The sequence below is a fragment of the Ovis canadensis genome, chromosome 24 (genome assembly GCF_042477335.2).
Source record: "Ovis canadensis isolate MfBH-ARS-UI-01 breed Bighorn chromosome 24, ARS-UI_OviCan_v2, whole genome shotgun sequence".
Taxonomy (NCBI): domain Eukaryota; kingdom Metazoa; phylum Chordata; class Mammalia; order Artiodactyla; family Bovidae; genus Ovis; species Ovis canadensis.
In genome coordinates this window covers 13,415,712-13,422,114 of record NC_091268.1, presented here as the reverse complement: position 1 = coordinate 13,422,114, position 6,403 = coordinate 13,415,712, and the positions used below count along the sequence as shown (strand labels likewise).

The window sequence follows — 6,403 nt, the reverse complement described above, 5'->3', positions numbered from 1 at the left end:
CAAGAAGACTGGAGTGAGTTGCCATCCCTTTTCCAGGGAGTCTTCCAGACCCAGGGATCCAACCCCTTCTCTTACGTCTCCTGCATTGGAAGGCAGGTTCTTTACAACTAGTGTCACCTGGGAAGACAAAGGAGTGTGTAAACACCAAAGCATGATATAAACTTGAATGAAGCAGAATCCTTCAATTTAATGAATTCATCACTGTGCTTTCACCAGCAAACAAAAGCAAAGAAAAGATTTGCTGACACATTAAATAAGTGATACATTTGCTACATATTGTGGAGAGTAAAAATGATGAAGCAAATTCTTATCTCAAAGTGCTTATAATATTTCTTGGAGAAAAAATATGAAAACACTTTAGAGTCCATTATTTTAGAGACTGTCCTTGACATCCTTATTTCTCAGACTGTAGATCAGGGGATTCAACATGGGGATGACCACTTTGTAAAACACAGACACCACTTTGACTGTGTGCCTGGAGGTTGCAGAGTTGGGCACAGAGTAGAGGAAGAGGATGGTGCCAGGGAAGATGCTGATGGCAGTCAGGCGGAAGGCACAGGTAGTGAAGGCTTTCCTGCTACCACAGGCTGAAGGCATCTTGAAGATGGTGACAACAACAAACACATAAGACAGGAGAATGATGAAGAGTGTGCTGGTTTCATCAAAGGTGGAGAAAATAAAAAGCAGCAACCGGTTGAGATAAGTATCAGAACAAGAGAGGGAAAGCAGGGAGGAGAACTCCCAGAAGCGATAGATTGTATTAAAACCTTGAAATGATAATTTGCTAACAGAACATGTGAATGTCAAAGAGCAGGTTGCTCCCCAGGCACAAAATCAAAACACTAACATCACACAGAGTCTCTGTGACATAGCCACCCTGTAGAGCAGAGGGTTGCAGATGGCCACGAAGCAGTCATAGGCCATCACAGCTGATAAAAGGGACTCAGTCACCACAATGGTACAAAAGAAAAGCAATTGCATTGCACATTCTACAAATGAAATGGTTCTGTCTTCTACCATGAGATTCACCATGGTCTTTGGAACAACTATGGAGGAGCAACAAAAGTCCACAAAGGAGAGATGACTGAGGAAAAAGTGCATGGGGGTGTACAATTTGGGGTTAATTTTGATGGTTACTATCATCCCAAGATTCACTACCACAATGACACTGTAGATGGTGAAGAATATCAAGAAGAGGGGGACTTGCAACTCTGGGTAATTGGAGAAGCCCAGGAGAGTAACATGGCCTTACTTTTATTGCTCTCTGATAGAAATATGACTTTTGTTTGTCAGAATCTAAATAAGCCCTACAAACAAAAATGTTAAACAAAATGAGAATATAAGACACTTGGTTAACTACTTCTTACCAAGATTGGTAGATGAAACAAAATATCTCTTTTAGAATTTCTCCATGTATTTTTTCTTATGCAAGAAATGCTAAATGTCTAAAATTTTAAACAAGATAACCGTTTAAAATTTTCTTTAAGCAACAAAATCACTGAAAATGTTTAGTTCTCAGTTATAAATTTTAATATTCAGAAATAACAATATGAGATTAAAGGATGGGGGTTATCCTAAATGAAATCCCACAACGCTTTTAGGTCTCCTTGCCTATTTTAAATTCATAAAAGATTAACCTAGCCTAGAACTATAGCTGATTATTTCAGTACTAAAAGCAGAGACATTCCTTTGCAAACAAAGGTCCGTCTAGTCAAGGCTATGGTTTTTCCAGTAGTCATGTATGGATGTGAGAGTTGGACTGTGAAGAATGCTGAGCGCCAAAGAACTGATGCTTTTGAACTGTGGTGTTGGAGCAGACTCTTGAGAGTCCCTTGGGCTGCAAGAAGACCCAACCAGTCCATCCTAAAGGATATCAGTCCTGGGTGTTCATTGGAAGGACTGATGCTAAAGCTGAAACTCCAAAACTTTGGCCACCTCTTGAGAAGAGTTGATTCATTGGAAAAGACTCTGATGCTGGGAGGGATTGGGGGCAGAAGGAAGAGGGGACGGCAGAGGATGAGATGGCTGGATGGTATCACCAACTCGATGGACGTGAGTTTGAGTAAACTCTGGGACTTGGTGATGGATAGGGAGGCCTGGTGTGTTGCATTCATGGGATCACAAAGAGTCAGACACTACTGAGCAACTGAACTGAACTGAACAGCTAATAGCAAAAGGGAGGAATTTCTAAATTAATTTACCATCACATGTTCACAATGTGACTTTAAGAATGACACCTCTTATAATGTACTTCAGCGTCTTTACTGTTAATTCCACATAACACTGTAACATTGATTTTTGTTTCTGACTCACTAAGTCTGTTGTCAAAATAAACCTTATTTTTTTTCCAAACAGTGTTCTCAACTCAGAAAAGCCTGATTATCAATCCCACCTCACCACTTGAGGAATAATAAATGAAAAAAATAATAAAGTTAATCCAGTCTACATCTTTATTCAAGACTTGACAAAACAGAAGACAGAGATCCTTGACTTTCCTTATAATGTGCAAATAAGGACAATATACACATCAGCATCTGGAATCCTGATTCTGACTCCCACAGATTTTCCATTCCTCTACAATAGGCTCTGGTCTATGTACAAGGTGTCAAAACTAAGAGATTAAGTTTATTTATGATCATGCTTCCAATAAAACACCAATTGCAGTGGCTTGGATGGTAAAGAATCTACCTGCAATGCAGGAGACCTGGGTTTGATTTATGGGGTAGACAGATCCCCTGGAGAAGGAAATGGCAACCCACTCCAGTATTCGTGCCTAGAGAAATCCCAAGGACAGAGGAGCCTGGTGGGCTACAGTCCATGAGGTCACAAAGAGTCTGACACGACTGAGCAACTGAGACACGCTTCTGATTAACGACACACTAGAGATTTTAAATCTATGGACAAGTGTCCAGTGAAACTGTACATAAGACAAAGCCTTACCAGAAAACAACAACAAAATGAGATGAGAAAGGATTTGAGAAAGGATTTAAGAAAATTTTCTCTCCCAGGAAGAATAAGTTACTTTACTAAAGTTTATAACTTAGAAATGTCCGTAAGTGTAGGAAGATTTTAGGAGGACTTCCTTGGTGGCTCAGACAGTAAAGCATCTGTCTACAATGTGGGAGACCTGAGTTCAATCTCTGGGTCTGAAAGATTTCCTGGAGAAGGAAATGGCAACCCACTCCAGTACTCTTGCTTAGAAAATCCCATGGACGGAGGAGTCTGGTGTCCATGGTGTCACAAAGAGTTGGACACTACTGAGCGAATTCACTTTCACTTTATAGGATATTTAGTAGGTCCCTGTTAAAGACAAAGATCAAACACTTGAGATGGTAGTACACTGTGAAGGCATTTCATGAGAAAATGGTAATATCAAAGAATTATATTTCTCTAACTGGTGATGATACCTCTAAGATTCTACCATGAGAGGAACTTTCTCTGCCATTTCTCTAGTTCCATAGATCAAGAGACAGACTTCAGATGACTCAGCATGAAGATGTCAGATCATATACAAAACTGAAACACTTAAGACCCCTATCTCTTCTTACATAAATTTGAGTGTTGAAGGCAAACTCAGAAGACAATCTATCACAAAGTCAGATATTCTAACTATAGCTAATCTAAGACAATACTAAATTAGTTTTAAACTAATATTATATTCCATGTAATGGTTCTTGTGACCTAAATGTTATTTTATAATTACTGGTGAGTTTTTTTTTCTTTCTGTCTTTTCTTTTCTTTTTTTTTCTGAATTTTGGGAATAGAGGAGCTAATATTGCCTGCATATTTTTTCTTCTCTCTTTTGTTATAAGTTTTGCTCTTAAGTCTGCTATATAACCTTAATAAAAAATAGAGCCTTTTACTCTTTCTCCACTGGTGTTTGTTTAACCTCTGCTTTTTTTTTTTTTAATTTAAATGATTGTCTTTTTTTTTTCACCTTGACTACTCCTTTAAAAATTTGTAGAAACAAGACAGTGCACCTTCCCCAAATGCTCAGAGCTCTTCTAATTCTCCATTCCAGGCATTATTTTGTTTTCAGCCACTCAGTTGTGTCTGACTCTGTTGTGACCCCTCATGGACTGTAGCTGGCCAGGCCTCTTTGTTCATGGAATTTATTCCAGGAAAGAACACTGGAGCTGAATGCATTTCCTACTCCAGAGGACCATCCTGACCCAGGGATCAAACCCAGTCTCCTGCATCTCCTGCACTAGCAGGCAGATTCTTTACCACTGCTCCACCTGGAAAGCCCTATAGTTTCAGTCAGTTCAGTTCAGTCACTAAGTTGTGTCTGACTTTTTGCAACTCCATGGACTGCAGCACAACAGGCTTCCCTGTCCATAACCAACTTTGGGAGCTTGCTTAAACTCATGCCCATCGAGTCAGTGATGACATGCAACCACCTCATCCCCTGCCATCCCCTTCTCCTCCTGCCTTCAATCTTTCCCAGCATCAGAATCTTTTCCCTTGAGTAAGTTCTTCATATCAGGTGGCCAAAACATTCGAGCTTCAGCTTCAGCATCAGTTTTTCCAATGAATATTCAAGATCGATTTCCTTTAGGATTGACTGGTTGGAGCTCCTTGCAGTCCAAAGGATTCTCAAGGCTCTTCTCCAACAACACAATTCAAAGCATCAATTCTTCAGTGCTCAGCCATCTTTATGGTCCAACTCTTATATGCATACATGACTGCTGGAGAAAACAATAGCTTTTGTTTTTCTAAACAGCCTTTTGATGAAAGTGAAAGAGGAGAGTGAAAAAGTTGGCTTAAAACTCAACGTTCAGAAAACTGAGATCATGACATTCGGTCCCATGGCAAATAGATGGGGAAACAATGGAAACAGTGACAGACTTTATTCTCTTGGGCTCCAAAACCACTGCTAATGATGACTGCAGCCATGAAATTAAAAGATGCTTGCTGCTTGGAAGAAAAGCTATGACCAACTTCGACAGCACATTAAAAAGCAGAAACATTACTTTGACCTGTTGTTTATGGGGCTATAATTCAGGGGCTCAGCTGATCCGGCTCTAATACAAAGCTCTGAAGCCTGACTGCACGTCCTCTTCCTTTACAGTTCAGATTGGTAGCTTTTAGGATAACTCAGTATTACACAAGGAATCTCTATGTCTAAATGGTAATTTTCTGCTCACCCTTTTTTTTCTACCTACCCTACATGGAAAATAATATTAATTTTTCTTTTCAAATTTTATTTTTAATTGCAGGGGATGTATAATATATCCCCTTCTTCTTAAACTTCCCCGCTCCCTCCCATGGCACCTCTTAGGTCATCACAGAGCATCAGGCTGAGCTCCCGAGTTACACAGCAGCTTCCCACGAGCTGTCTGTTGTACATACCTGCTGATGGGTAAACGCAGGATCTCTCTTGTTTGGGAGTGATGGATATATTCTTATATCTAGAGTCAAAACCGATGCGGCATAAACCCTAGAGACTGTCTGTAGCCTCATTCTCTTAAAGGCTTGAAATAATTAAAATTACTCACAATTCTCTGATGTAATTCTTATGTTCTAGAAAAATTGGAACAGTATTAGGGGCATTTCACATGAACATTTATAGGTTAAAGTCACTTCACTCAGATGCTTCATCACTGATTACTTTTACAGTCATCAAAATTATGTAACTATAGAAGTAATCATTATCAAATATTAATTGAATTATACAATATACGAGGCATAATCCTGTTTCTACATACTTTTAGTCTAACATATGGGAGACATATGAAGATCCACCTTTTATATCGCCATGATTCACTGAGATTTAAAACAGAGATATTTACAAAGTTAAGTACTAAGTTTGGAAAATGACCTAATCCCTATAAAATAAATGTTCTCTTCAATTGCACCACCACATCAATTTCATTAATTACTTTTGTTTATTGAACTATTGAAATAACTCATATTTATTGAAGAAATCCTGAACTATAGAATGTAAATAAGAAACATGAACATGCTATATATAATTATTAACTCAACTTCATTTTTAATGTCACATTCAACTTTAATAAATATGACCAACACTACCTGAAATAAAAGATACAGGTGAGCATCTCCGGTGATGCAATGTGGACAACATTTGTTCCCTGATATGATGTGATGAGAAACTTCATCTCGGTCATATTCTTTCCCCAAACCCTGTACTCCAGGGTTAAAATGAGAAAATTATTAGGCAAAACGATATTTGCAAGCATTCCACAGGATATCTCATCAGTATTCCTTAAAATTATTGAAGCCAAAAGACAAAAGAAAAGTCAAAGCCTCTCACAGGTTAGACATTTGGGAGACATGATGACAATACAGTGTGAACCTGGATTGGGTCCAAGAAAATAAAGAGAGAATAAAGGGGAAGAGCTGATGGAATCCAAGTACAATTTAGGTTTCAGAGATCATA

General features: G+C 38.7%; 1 pseudogene; it reads right to left on the bottom strand.

Annotated features, from left to right (window-relative positions):
* Window positions 1–269: 269 nt before the first annotated feature.
* Window positions 270–6,122, bottom strand: LOC138429691 (olfactory receptor 5D18-like; annotated as a pseudogene).
* Between the last annotated feature and the right edge of the window lie 281 nt (window positions 6,123–6,403).